The 14,819-nt window shown below is 39.6% G+C and overlaps 1 long non-coding RNA gene across 1 annotated transcript; it reads left to right on the forward strand.

Annotated features, from left to right (window-relative positions):
• Nucleotides 1-350: 350 nt before the first annotated feature.
• Nucleotides 351-14,438, forward strand: LOC140514611 (uncharacterized). Its single transcript, XR_011970734.1, has 3 exons — nucleotides 351-3,370; nucleotides 7,588-7,651; nucleotides 13,908-14,438. It is a non-coding gene; the product is annotated as an uncharacterized lncRNA (long non-coding RNA).
• The last annotated feature ends 381 nt before the right edge of the window (nucleotides 14,439-14,819 follow it).

Here is a 14,819-nt window from a genome sequence, read left to right on the forward strand (position 1 = left end):
CCCGGAACACATAGATAATACTTGGAAGATTTGGCTAATCCTCCCAGTATATGATTAATTAACTTATATCTTGTGGCCTCCGTATGATATCTCCTTGATGGACAAAACCTGTATTCCCATGGCCATGTGCCTGACCAGCTTGGAACAGTGTGCGGAGCCGTTGGCAAAAAGCCTTCTTTGTCTAGGTCCCTATAAACTCTCCTTGCTTAGTGTAAGTCCTCAGAATCTCACCCATGGAGAGGACGCTCTGCCTGGGACTACTTGCTCCCAATTCAGACCCTGAAAGCTGTATCCTGGGATTCCCCAGCTGAGAAAATTCAGGTGTTGGTGCTTCCCTGAATTGGTGATGTTTTTCTATTTCCTCTTATATTAATATTGCTATAATTATATTAGTATTAGGCTATATTAATTATTTCTGCTACAGCTCTAAACTATTCATGCATTTGCCTTTTCTGTAAATCAGTAAAATACCCAGCTTCTTCTTCTCAAATGTGTCTTATTGCAGGTGCGAATCTGAACCATAAATTTCCTTAATCATACAGATGCCTACTATGTGCACGGTACTGTGCTAAGCACTTAACAAATATCTCATTTGATCCTCACAATAACTCTGAGAGGCAGTTGCTATTATTATCTCCATTTTACAGATAAGGAAACTGAGGGAGACAGAAGTTAATTGATTTGTCCAGGGTGATGAAGCTAGAAGCAACTGAGGTCAGTTTGGAATTTAGGTTTTCTATTTGTTAGGAGGGGCAACGAGGTGGCAGGGTGGATAAAGCACTAGACTTGGAATCAGGAAGACTCATCTTCCTGAGTTCAAATCTGACCTCAGACACTTCTTACCTGTGTGACCCTGGACAAGTCACTTAACCCTGTTTGCCTGAAGAAGAAAATGGCAAACCACTCCTGTTTCTTTGCCAAGAAAACCCCAGATGGGGTCACAAAGAGTTGGACATGACTGAAACAGCTCAACAACAAAATATTTGTTAGGAACTTATTTTTTATGTTGAGCCTAGATCTGTCTCTCTGTAACATGTACATATTGTTTCTTCCAGTAGAATGGGCAGATGAGAACATTTTCTTCCAGTGCCTATAAAGGTAACTGAAGCAGGCACTGTACAGCTCCTAGAGCTTAATAAGGCATCAGAAATGCCGAGGTCATCCACTGAATCCTGGGCTATCACCAGTCATCCTGACTTTTGCCTTGCCACTGGATTTTGATGACTCAGGAAGAGAAAGTAAGACTGATGAGTTTGTGTGACTCTGTGTTGCTTAAATCCAATTCGCACATATCAAGACATCATGATGTCATTGTTCCTCTTGGAAAGCAAAAGACAAATAGCCAGGACTCTATCCACTGCACCACCGAGCTACCTCTTGTAAAATAGCCTGGATTTTTTTATTTTTATTTTTTATTTTCCAAGCAAGACACTGTCATTTGACCACAGTGGGACCATCAGGAAGAATAAGAAAACCAGCAGAAAAACATCTTCAGCTGTTTACTTTAGCCATATATGTTGGTAGGTTCATCTTGAACTGTCTCTGTAGACTCTCAGGGAAACAGAAATAGCTCTCAGGCAGTATTTTGCCTACCCATGAGACAACCTTGTCAGCAGTTTACAAAAAAGGAAGGACAATGCTATACTTTCTTTTATTAATCTAGAAATGCTCTGCAACTATAATAATTTCACCATAGACCTAATTAAAGGACTGGGACAAAGGGACCTTGAAGTCTAAGCCAGTTTTTTCTCCCTTTCCTATTCATGCATATACACTTTTAATATGGTGAGGTCCACAATATTTTAGATTATAAGCAACTAGAGAAGGGATTGCTTCTTAGGCTTAGTTGGTACTGCAAACAGACACCATGCATATGTACGTGCTTATTATTTTTGAGTAGCAATCTTGCCTTGATACTTTTGGTGCCCCTTGTTCTCATGAGTATTTGGGATGGAGGGGAGAGAGAAGTAGGACGTCTGTTATTTCATCAGGAGTAGCATGGCACAGTAGAAATAGCCCTGGATTTGGAGACAAAAAAGTCTGTGAACCAGAGCTCATATCCTGGGTCTATCACTATGTAAGCCTGAGAGCAAATCATTTTACCTCTCTGTACTTTAGTTTCCTTATCAGCAAAATGGGAAGAGAAGAAAGATGAGCTAGATTTCCTCCAAAATCCCATCCAGTTCCAAATCTATAATCTTGCAGACTTACAATGTAGATAAGCAACTTGTCTATAATCTATAGTTTTCAAGAGTTTCCTGGGAAGATAAACGATGGCAGTAGTCAGTGGTTGAGAGGTTGTGGGCAAACAGACGCAGCCATTTGTGGTGTTGTGAATTGACTCGATTATTCTCAAAAACAATTTGGAGTTATCCTCCAAAATGTCACTAAACTGTGCGTACTTTTTGATTCTGCAATACATCCATTAGTTATATTCTTGAGGAGGAAAAGGTAGAAGGGAAAGGATCCATTTGTACAAGAATATGTGTGCAAATGAATGTTGAAAGCTATCTTTACATGCAATTGGAAAAATACTATTTATATTATACATACATAAAAATACACACATACACGTGCACACACACACACACGAAATCTGTAGCAGCACAAACAACTGGGAACACAAGCGTTGCCAATCAACTGAAGAATGACTGAACTTCATTTGAGCTATATGAATGTAATCGGATATTATTTCACCATAAGAAATAATGAATGACAGCCTCAGAGAAATATAAGAAGACTTGCTTGAATTGATACTGAGTGATTGAGCAGAACCAGGGCAATTTATATGCTGACCCCCAAAATAATGTGAAGGTAAGCAACTCTAAAAGATCTGAGCATTCTGACTGAAGCAGTCATCCATCATGATTTTGAAAGACTGTTGAGGAAATGAAGCTTCTACCTCTTGGCAAGAGAGATGACTGAACAAAGGTATGGAATGGAAACGTGTATTTGGATACCACCAATGTGTTGGTGCATTTTACTTGGCGAATGCAAAATCATATACAAATATGCATATATTTATTGCAAGAATGGGTTTCTATGTGGAGGTAAGGATGGTAGGTAAGTAGATGCTGCTAACATAAATAAATAATTTTAAATGCATAGAAGAGTAAAAAGAAGTACAGAAGGGGAAACAGCAATGTTGTTACTACCTTGTTCAACTAGATATGTATGTATTTCTCATGAAAAAGTAAACTGTAATAATTCACAATTTCTGATACAATATTTTTGTTTCTACATAGAAACAACTGTGTTTGAACTTTGAAAGACTTGGGACCTTTGATCAACACAATGACCAACCACAATTCCAAAGGACTCATGATGAAACATGCCAACCACCTCCAGAGAGAGAGGTGATGGACTCCAGGTGCAGATGGAGGCATATTTTTTAAAATTATTTTTTGGATATGTCTAGTGCAGGAATTTGTTTTGCTCGCCTATACATGTTTGTAGCAAATTTTGGTTTTCTTGATTTCTAAATGGGGAGAAGAAGGGAAAGGTAGGAGAGAGAAAATGTGAATCTGAAAATTAAATTAAATTAAATTTTAAAAAAAGGAAATGTCCTGAGACCTCCCTGGCTGATTTCCACATACATAATAGCCAGAGCTTCACGTGGATAAACTGCTATTTTCCTTTGTACTCAGTATACTGCAGGACTTTAAAAAAAACATCCCAAAACCTGGGCAACTCAGTGAACAAATCTAAGCTTAAAATTTTGTTTTTAATAAGTATCAGTGTCACTCAATAGAAAATCTACTGACTTTGATGTCAGAGATTTGTTGTTCAGTCTGGCTCATTCTGACCCCATTTGAGGTTTTCCTGGTGAATATCCTGAAGCGGTTTGCCATTTCCTTCTCTAGCTCACTTTATAGATGAGGAAACTGAGACAAACAGTTTTGGTTAAGTAACTTGCCCAGGGTCACAAAGTTAGTAAGTGTCTGAGGTTGGATTTGAACTCATGAAGATGAGTGAACCTTTCTGATTTCGGGCCCAGTGCTCTGTGCATTGTGGCACCACTTAGCTGCCCTTGGTGTGAGAGAACCAGCATTCCTATCCTATCTCTTTCACTTACCATTCTGTATGACTTTGGCTAAACAAATGGGTGTATATGAATGTTATGGAATGTGGTTTAAGAAACAATGAGTATGGTGACTGCAGAGAAGCATGGGAAGATATGAACTTACAGAAGAATGAAATAAACAGGAAAAGGTAAACCCACAATGCTAATGGAAAGAATAACCATCAAATGATTGAAAGGAATGCTATAAAATTATAATGCCCATGTCTGGCCCCAGAGAAAAGATAAGAGGACACGCCTTCTTTGCCAAGATGAAGTTTTAAGAACATGAATTGATGAATCTGATGTTGGCCTTTGTTGGTCTACTGGTGAGTTTTGATGTAAAGTTTTTTGCTTTAATAAGAGATGGGTCCTTTGGGAAGAGGAGGTGGAAGAAATGTATTGTGAGAAGAAGTAATATAAAAATTTAAAATATCAAAAATAGTATCAGGGCACTGCTAACTCTAATCAAAAGAGTGTGTATCAGAGATAGGATTTAAACCCAGTCTTCTTGACTCTAATGGCAGAACTTTATGCACTGTGTCATATTTCCTCCTGGTATATGGAATGAAGAAAATGCCACTAACAAATGGCCCAAGCTTCCTCAGAAATGATTTGGACATCCTTTGATACTACAAAATAAGGTGTTGAGATACTCTCAGAGGATGGCAGGTTGAGAGGTAGTTTGTTTTGTCCAATCCCTTTATTTACAGAAGAAGGTATTTGGTGTACTTACTGGAGTCAGAAAGACCTGAGTTCAAATTAAATCTCAGATGTGTGACTCTGGGCAAGTGATTTAACCTCTATATGCTTCAGTTTGCTCCTCTATAAAAAGGGGATGATAGCATTTACCTCAAATGATTGTTGTGAAGATCTCTAATAAGCCATATGTTAGCTATTATTATCATAGATCAAAAAAATCAAGAGCTTATGTGACTTACCCAAGGTCATGCTAAGAGAAAGAGATAGGATATGAAGTCTGGTTCTCTGGCACCAAGGGCTGCTAGGTGGTGCCATAGTGCACAGAGCACCGGGCCTGAAGTCAGGAAGAATCATCTCCCTGAGTTCAAATCCACCCTCAGACACTTACTAGCTGTGTGACCCTGGACAAGTCACTTAACCAAAACTGTTTGCCTCAGTTTCCTCATGTGTAAAATGAGCTAGAGAAGGAAATGGCAAACAGCTTCAGCATCTTTGCCAGGAAAACCCCAAATGGGGTCACAAAGAGGCAGATACGACTAAAAAATGACTGAACAACATCTCTGGCACCAAAGTCAGCATAGTTTCTATTGAATGACACTGATACTTAATAAAAAACAAATTGTTAAGCTTAGATGTATTCATTGAGTTGCCCAGGTTGGAAAAAAAAGCCCTGTGGTATACCTAGTACAAAGGAAAATAACAGTTTATTCATGTGAAACCCTATAATCTGTGTGGAAACCAGCCAGAGAGGTCAGGTCTTTGGATGAACAAAGATCAGCAGCGAGATGCTATTGTAAATTTTGCAAAGGCTGAAATGCCTCATGCTTCATGGCCCCCATTCCAGAGAGAGATTTTTGCTTCAGTAGAAATTTGGAAAGATTTTTGCTTCAGTGCAGGCTCAAAAGGGCTATGATCACTAAGGTCCTTTGCAGCTCTAAATCCCACTACTGTAGGTGAATGTTGTTTTTATGGGCTTAAAGAATTTGTAAGGTTTTAAAAAGTTTTAGGTGGGCTTTGGATAGCTGCTTTCCTAAATGGCAAAATCCAAATGATTATGACCATTACCTTGAGAACTGAGAAGTGGGTAGAGCTCACAGATGGGGTAGAATAAATGTGAAGTGGTAAATAGAGTCTTCTAAGAGGCCTAGAGGTAAAACCTATGGCTGGAATTCTTGACCAAAGGGCAGAGGAGAAAGGAACAGAAGGAAATAAACATGTATTTTTTTGTACGTATTAAACTGTGCTAAGTAGTTTACAAATACCTCTTGGTCCTCACAATAACCCTGGGTGGTAGGTGCTGTTATTGTCACCTTTTGACAGTTGAGGAAACTGAGGCAGACAGAGGTGAAGAGACTTGTGCAGGGTTGCACAGGTTGAATCAGATCTATCCACCCACTCATTCATGCACTTACCTAGCAAGTTGCCATGAGCAAATTATTTAACCCCTCTGAACTTCAAGCAATTGAGGGAATTCAGGAAGAATTCACAAGTCGTTCTTTTTTTTCTTTTGCAAATTTTAAAATTCATTTTAAACTTAAATACAAAACAAGAAAAGACTATTTCTATATATGCACAGCAGAGCATAAGAGATGATTCAATATAATAAAATAAATTTCCATTTCAAGAAAATCTATGTAGTAACTAGTACACATTGTTTTTAAAACTACTCAGCTCTTCTTTTCTTCCTTCTACAAGTCATTATTAATGTTCTGGCCAGAGGTTTGCTGCAATAGAAGCCTGGGCAGTCACTAGAAGGAGCACTGAATTAGGAGCCAGGAAGTCTGTCCACCTCTTTTTGCCTCTACTGACTGGCCATGTAATCCTTTACAAAATTATTTAAGTTTTAAGCAATAAATTTTGTTCTAATTTCATTTCCAAGTATACCCTGCCTTACCCAGTGAGCCACCACTTACAATAAAGAATGAGAAAGAATGAAAAAAAAAAAGTCAACAAAACTAGTCAGTACATCAGCTAAGTACTGATACTGTATGCTATGTTCCATATTTGCAGTCCCCTTCTCTTTTCCCATTCTGCTTAAAAAAGGGAGGGAAGTATATTTTCTCATCTCTTCTTGGGGACCAAGCTTGGTCATCATTATAGTGCATTTAACCATGGGTTAGTGTGTTGTTATCCTTTCCATCTGCATCATCGTAGTCATGCTTGCATCAGTATATATCAGTGCCCATGCTCCTCTGAATTTTTCATATCCATTCTTTCTTAGATTGTGGGTTCTTATACTTTCTCTTTTTATTTTCAGCTCTCCAGAACTGAAGCTTGTTTCTGCTGGATTTCCTACCTAATTCTGTCTTTTACCCCACCTCTTCGCTTTCCTTGTCTCCAAATGTTTCCCTACTGAGCTTGCTATATTCCCACACCAAATTCTCTCTGTCTGTCTGTATATGTTCAATCCTCCTTAATTTGTTTTAGATAAGATTAAGGCTATGAGATGCCCATTCTCCTTCGTGTTCCATGTTCATATATTCTCCCTCTGGAGTACTATAATCCATTTATGAGGAATAGTATGATCTTTCCTCTTTTCCTTCCTTTCTCCCTTACTGTGTTTCTTTTTCCTTCCTTCCTCCCCCCGCCCCCAACCCTTTTAAACTTGAGAAAATTGAAACATATTCAGGTCCTTTGTTTTTCTTATTTAACTCTCTTCATGACCCTAGAGAAGAGAAGGTTTCTGAAAGAAGCCTGTGTTTTTTTCTCTTTCTATTCGGAGCTAAGCAGTTCATCTTCATTAAGTCCCTTCCAGTTGTTCAAATGTATTTACCTTTTTACATTTCTCTTGATTCTTATGGTTGTATTGTAATTTTTCCATTCAGCTGTGATCTTTTCATCAAGGATACTTAGAAACCCTTCATTAAATGCCCATTTCTAATGATGCAGGTAAGTTGTTTCTTATTGTAAGTCTTTGCCTTTTACCTTATTGTATATTGTATTCCAAGATTTTTTTTCCTATATAGTAGTTGCTGCAAAATATTATATGATCCTGCTGTGGCTTCTTTGTATGTGAACTCATTCTTTCTGGTTGCTTGCAGTATTTTTATTTGACTTAGATTATGGGTTTTGTCATGTTAGGTTATGTTATATTATGTTATTGATTTTGGCTATGACATTTCTGGATATTTTCAGTTCAGGTTTTTTTTCAGGAGACTATTATTCAATAAACTTACTAAGTATGTTCATCCTTGGTTGCCAAAGAAGACTATGCCATCAGAGAAATGATGACATGATTTGCACTTGACTTTGTTTTGAGTGAGGGAGGGCTGTGCAGGACATCAGCCTCATTTCTCCTCCAGAACCATCTGAATCCAGAGACCAGATATTCATCAGGATGACTGGAGATGACCCAGGATGAGGCAATTGGGGTTAAGTGACTTGTCCAAGGTCACATAGCTAGTGAGTGTCAAGTGTCTGAGGTGAGATTTGAACTCAGGTCCTCCTGACTCCTGTACTGGTGCTCTCTCCACTGCACCACCTAGCTGTCCCACAAACTTACTAAGTACATACTACATATCAGGTGTCATGTTAAGTTCTGGAGATACAAAGAAGGGCAAAGGTCAACCCCTACTATCAAAGAGCTCACAGTTTGATGGGAGAGACCACAGGCAAACAACTATATGCAAACAAGCTGTATACAGGATAAATTGGAGAGAAAAGCACAAGAATGAAGGGGGATCAGGAATGACTTCCTATATAAGGTAGGATTTTAGCTAGGATTTGAAGGAAGCCAGGGAATCCAGGAGACGAAGAGGAGGAGGGAGAGCATTTCAGTCAGGGAAAATGTCTTGAGCCAGGAAATGGAATGCTTTGTTTGAGGAACACCAAAGGGGTGTCACTGGATCACAGAGTATGTGGAGGTAGGAGGATAAGATGTAAGAAGATGGGGAAGGAGGGGAGGGGAGGGGCAGGTTATGAAGGGCTTTGAATACCAGACAAAGGATTTTATATTTGATCTTGGATGTGATAAGGACCACCTGTAGTTTATTGAGGTGGAGTAACATGATCAGACCTGAACTTTAGGAAAATCACTTTGATAACTGAATGGAGGATGGACTAGAGTGGGGAGAGACTTGTGACAGGAAGACCCACCAACAGGCAATAGTTCAGGTGTGAGGTGATGAAGGCCTGCACTAGGGTGGTTATAGTAATAGAGGAAAGAAGAGGGCATGTTACAAGAGATGTTACAAGGCCCTGGCAATGGATTGGAAATGGGCGAGGCAGGGGTGGGGGTGGGGGTGGAAAAGATTAAGGAGTGGAAAATGATCCCTAGGTTGCAATCATGGGAGACTTGGAGGATGTTACCTTTGGCAGTAATAGGAAATTAGGAAGAGGACAGAGTTTGAGGGAGGAAGAAGATAATGTGTTCAATTTAAGATGTCTATAAGACGTTCAGTTCAAGATATTAGGTAGTTAGAAATGGGAGACAAGAAGTCAGCAGGGAAGTTAAGTCTGGATAAGTAGATTTGAGAATCGTTAGCATTGAATCCATAGGAGTTGATGAGATCACCAAGTGAAATAAGATAAAGAGAAGTGGGCCCAGGATAGAGCTTGGTGGGATCCCCATGGTTCACAGACATGACCTTGATGGAGATACAGCAAAAGAGACTAAAATGGTGTAGTCAGATCAGAGGAGAGCCACTAGTGAGTAGTGTCACAAACACCTAGAGAGAAGAGAGGATGACCAGCAGCGTCACAGGCTGCAGGGAGGTCTAGGATGAAGATGGAGAAAAGTTCATTATGTTTGGCAGTTAAGAAATAATTAGTAACTGGAGAGAGTAGTTTCTGCTAAATGAAGCTACATTGTAGAGAGTTAAGAAGAGACTGAGAGGAAAGGAAGTGGAGGTACCTATTGTAAGTCACTGTCTCAATGAGTTTCACCACAAAAGGGAGGAAGGATGTGGGTCTATAGCTAGAAGTAAGGGATGGATTAAGAGAAAGATTTTTGAGTATGGGGGTAATATAAGCATGTTTTTAGGCAGTAGGGAAACAGCCAACAGAAAATAAGAGATTGAAGATAAGTGAAAGAGTGGGGATGATAGAGGGGGCAATCTAGTGAAGAAAAAGAAGAAGGAGGAGGAGGAGGAGGAGAAATGGAATGGGATTATTTGAGAATGTAGAGGGTTTACCTTGGCAAGGAGAAGAGCCATCTCTTCATGTGAAACAGGGGTGACATAAAAGGTAGTGGCAGAAGGTACCTGGGAAAAGTAGAAGGAGGAGGAAGAGGAAAATCTCAACAAATAGCCTTAATTTTAAATTTTGGTGTCAAAGTCCAGAAGTTCCTTTGATTGAAGCTGGACCTCCACACTAATTATCACAGTTATATTGTATTAATTGAAGTGCACCAGTGTTCTATGTTGAACAAACAGGTACAAAATGTGAGAATTAGACTTATTTTAATGTCACCTCAGAAACAGAAAATGGAAATTGCAGTATGGGTGAGAACCTACCAAACAGCTAAGGGGGACAATTTGGGGGCAAGATTCCAGTATCAGCCTTCGTGTGTGTGTGCGCGCGCGCGTGCCCGTACGCAGCTAGGTGTGTGTGGGGCAGCTAGGTGGTGCAATGGATATAGCACAGTGGAGTCAGGCCTGAGTTCTAATCTGTATTCAGACTCTTACTAGTCATGTGATCATGACTAAAACCCCAAATGGGGTCACTCTAAGTAGGATATGACTGAAAGGACTGAACAAAAGTCTCTAGTTAACAGAACAGAAATCAGGAGTTGGGAATCATAGATTTAGAGTGGTTATCAGGTGTAGCCCCTTCATTCTATAGATAAGGAAACTGAGTTAGAGAGATTATGATACCGATGAGAACTTTTAAAAACCTCTTTCAAAGTAACAATGATCACTGCAAAGCCTCTTTTTTTTCCCCTGCTTGTCTCTACACCTTCAAGACCACTGGACCTCCACAGACCATGCTTTGGGCTGCTTTAATAGTCTCAGTTCTGGAGCTCCCACTCTAACATCCTGCAGTCCTAATTAGGGAATACCATGCTCAGTCATTTTCAGTGGTGTCTGACTCTTTGTGACCTCATTTGGGATTTTCTTGGCAGAGATAATGGAGTGGTTTGCCATTTCCTTCTCCAGCTCATTTTTACAGATGAGGAAACTGAGGCAAATAGGATTAGGTGACTTTCCCAGGATCTCCCAGCTAAGTGTCTGAGACCAGATTTGAACTCAGGAAGATGAGTCTTCCTGATTCCAGCCTGGCACTCCATCCATTGTGCTGTGCCACCTAGCTGCCAATGACTGCCATGCCCCATTATATTTAGTGGCCCCAGCTAAGCTTCACATTCCACCTCCAACCATCTTCTTGCCTTTTTCCTATACATACCCTCCACTCTACCCAAATCATAATCAAGCTATTTTGAATAGTCCTGAAAAGGGCTTATCAATCAAATCTTCTATTGTTCTCCTCACTCTCCCTGTGATGTCCCAAATTAAAGCAGGCTTCTTTATCCACTGAGCCACCCAGTGAAAACTGAGAGAATATAGCATGTGGTCAAACTGAACTGGTCAGTATAGAACAACGAATGAAAAGAATTCTTAAAGGACAGTTACAGGTCTTGCATTGTGTGAGGGAATGGTTTACGAAGATAAGGATTAGAAATTTGTCCCAGTGCCATTTTTGCTAGAGTCCTTATTGAGTTATTTACCCTTGATTGATAAAAGATAAATTGCTTACCTTCCCCCTCCTGGGGTTAGGGGTGGGGGCCAGTAAGGTAAATCTAGAATTAATAAAAGACACTGTTTTGGACTGGGGTAAAACTAGTCATTTTCCAGTAGGAAAGCATCTTGGCTTCTGTAGGATCTGATGGAAAAACTATTTCTGCTGAATGTGAAGTATCCAGTATGTAGTATGGAGGAATTTTTAGAAAGTAGATATTGAGCAGGGAAAGAAAGAAAGAAAGAAAGAAAGAAGGAAGGAAGGAAGGAAGGAAGGAAGGAAGGAAGGAAGGAAGGAAGGAAGGAAGAAAGAGAAAGAAAGAAAGAGAGAGAGAAAGAAAGAGAGAAAGAAAGAAAGAAAGAAAGAAAGAAAGAAAGAAAGAAAGAAAGAAAGAAAGAAAGAGAGAGAGAGAGAGAGAGAGAAAGAAAGAAAGAGAGCAGCTAGTGAGCAAGACTGGAGGTAATGGGGCTTTGACTAGTGTGAGAAAGTGTTCTTGGACTCTGGAGGACAGACTGAGCCTATGAGGTGCTCTCTTCCTAGAATTAAGAATTCTTTCTCAAGTAAAGAAGAGAACTCATTAGTGCATTACACACAGACACAGGTTTGATTTGACTGGAACAGCCCCAAGGCTGGTAGAAGATGGATCTCCTTTGCATGCTGGGCTGCAATTCTTATTTTGAAACTTTTCATACCCACCCCCACAACTCTCCCACAATTTTAGCACCTGCTGGGGGCTCCATTGAATGGGCCAGTTCCAAGAATGTGCTCTTCCTCCCTTCTCACCCCCACCCCCCTACACAGCCAAGATCTAGGACAAAAGGAGAGCAGGGTCTGGTGATCAACTCCATGAGCCCTTCCCCCCTCTGGGTGTGCTAGACAGCCGGAGCCACTCTTAACCCTGCACCATTTACATTTTTTACAACCTTTCCTACCAGGCCTCTCTCACTCCACCCCCAACACATATACATTCAAACATGCATACATACACCACTTTCTTACACTTTCCCAGATGTAAAGGGTCTGTTCAGACAAAGAGACACAGGGTCGTACATCCTGGACTTCTCATTCTAAAATCTAGAAATGAGTGGTCAGATCCCTTGAATGTTGCCCCTTCTCTGTCGAAGAATCTACCTTCCATCTTGCTAAATTTCCTATTATCGGCTGAAGTGCAAACAAAAATCCTTTGGTGGGCTCCTGGAGCCCTTGGGGGAGACTAGCTACCTCCTCATGTCTAGGGTTTAAATGCCTCTGGTGACCTGCTTGGTAGGTTTTGAAAAAATAACCTTTCTTGAAGTCTCCCTAATGTTAAAATTTGTTAAATCCTAACCTTTCTGCTCATCGGTCCTGAAACTGATCTCCTTACACAATCTCTTTGTTTGCAATCTTCCTAGACTGATAATTGTTCCAGCTCTAGCCTGCCTTTTCTTTAACCTATTTTTGTCCCCACCCAGTGAGCCTCTCTCAGGTGTCCAGAGGGAGACATCACAGCAGAAATTCCAGGGGAGCCAGTGATCATTGGGGTCTACCCTAGAGGCCTACCTTTAATTTGCTTGTTGGCCTTATGGATATATTTCTTTCCACCATTGAGCCCTCTGTACAGTTCTGAATCCTCTTCCTGTAGAGTATATTGATGGTTTAGATCATTTCAGCCACTGCTATTTCCATCCTTATTGGTATGAACTGAAATTCTATTACTTAGTAGAGAGTACTCTGGACTTGGAGCCCCAAACCTCTATTTTCAGTTCTGTTGCTTACTAGATGGTGTTCATGACCCAATTTTTAAATGAAGCTGAGTCTCAGTTTTGTTCATCTGTAAAATGCAGGGGTTGGGAGAATGATAATAAATGACAAGAACTTATTAAGCACCTACTATGCTCCAAGCATGTACTATGCTAGATGAAGGGACTATAAGTACAGAGAATAAAACAATCTCTTCTTGCAAGAAGCTCAAGTCCTAAACCTTTTACCCCGAGTCTGCTCATTTGTAAGAAGTTGATAATAATAATAATATCGTATTTGCCTACCCAGACTTGTGCGGAGCTCAAAAGTCTATAAGGTAGTATTGTATAAATAGAAGCAGCTGTTATCATTCATCATAATAGAATGTAATTTTATTGAGGTCAGAGACCATTTTGGTTTTTGTCTTTGCCTTCGCTCCTAGCACACTGCCTTGTACTTAATAGGTAATTAATAAGTGTTTGATTGGGGGTCAGTGTCAAACTGAGAATGAGTTTTACTAAAACATAGGCATAATTCAAAATACGTACAGGCTAAAACACATCCTCTACCTTATTCCCCTCCTCCCCCATGAATGTACTGTGAGAAATTTAGTTAAATATTAATTGGATTTAAAATGGCTTATAGTGATTGTTTCCAGAATATCTATTTCATATTTCCTAGCTCTTAGTCATGTATCCATAATTTTAAGAATTTATTTATATATTTTATTTTTATCATCTTTATTTCCCAGTATTACCTTTCCCATCCCCATGGTCCCTGCACCTCCATCCAGAGAACTATCCCTTATAACAACGAATAAAAAAACAGAGGGGGAAAAGCAGCTCAACAAAACTAACCAACCCAAACCAGCAATGATGAAGTATTTCACACACTCATAGTCCTACACCTCTGCAAAGAAAGGAAGTGCTTCCTTGATCTACTGTGAAAGACTTAGCTACTTGGATCCAGACAATGAGTCAAGACAAAGGACCCATGATGAAAAATGCTAACTACCTTCAGAGAGAATGGATGAACTCTGACTGAAGCACACTTTTCCCCCTTTTTAATTTTTTCTCTTTTTTTTTTTTTTGATTCCCCTCCTAACATGGCTAATGTGGAAATATGTTTTGGATCACTTCACATGTATAATTGATAACATGTGGCTTGGCTTCTCAACGGGTGGGGGAAGGGCAGAAGGGAGGGAAAGAATTTGGAACTCAATTTTTTTTTAATGAATGTTAAAATGTTTTAAAGACAAAATAAATAACATTTTAAAAATGAAGTGTGTCCTTATACCTTTTCTTCAGGGCCAAGTTTCGTCAGTATAACTATACAGTTTTCAGTTTTGATTTTTTATTTTTATTCTTCATTATTACAATGATGGTGTATATTGTTTTGTGGGTAAATAAAGACTTGTAGAATTGGATATATCCTCTCTATCTCCAGTTCAGCATGCTGTTATTGTCCAACCATAGCTAAACAAAAAATAATAATTTGCTTGTGTCATATATATACATACATCTGCGTGCAGATATACACATACCTGTATATGTGTGTATATATGTATGTATGTATGCATGCACGCATAGATCTCATTTGGCACTCTGAAATTCATCACCTGTCAGGAAGTAGTTAGCATACTTTATCATCAATTCTTTGTAAT

Source organism: Notamacropus eugenii, chromosome 7 (assembly GCF_028372415.1).
Source record: "Notamacropus eugenii isolate mMacEug1 chromosome 7, mMacEug1.pri_v2, whole genome shotgun sequence".
NCBI lineage: Eukaryota > Metazoa > Chordata > Mammalia > Diprotodontia > Macropodidae > Notamacropus > Notamacropus eugenii.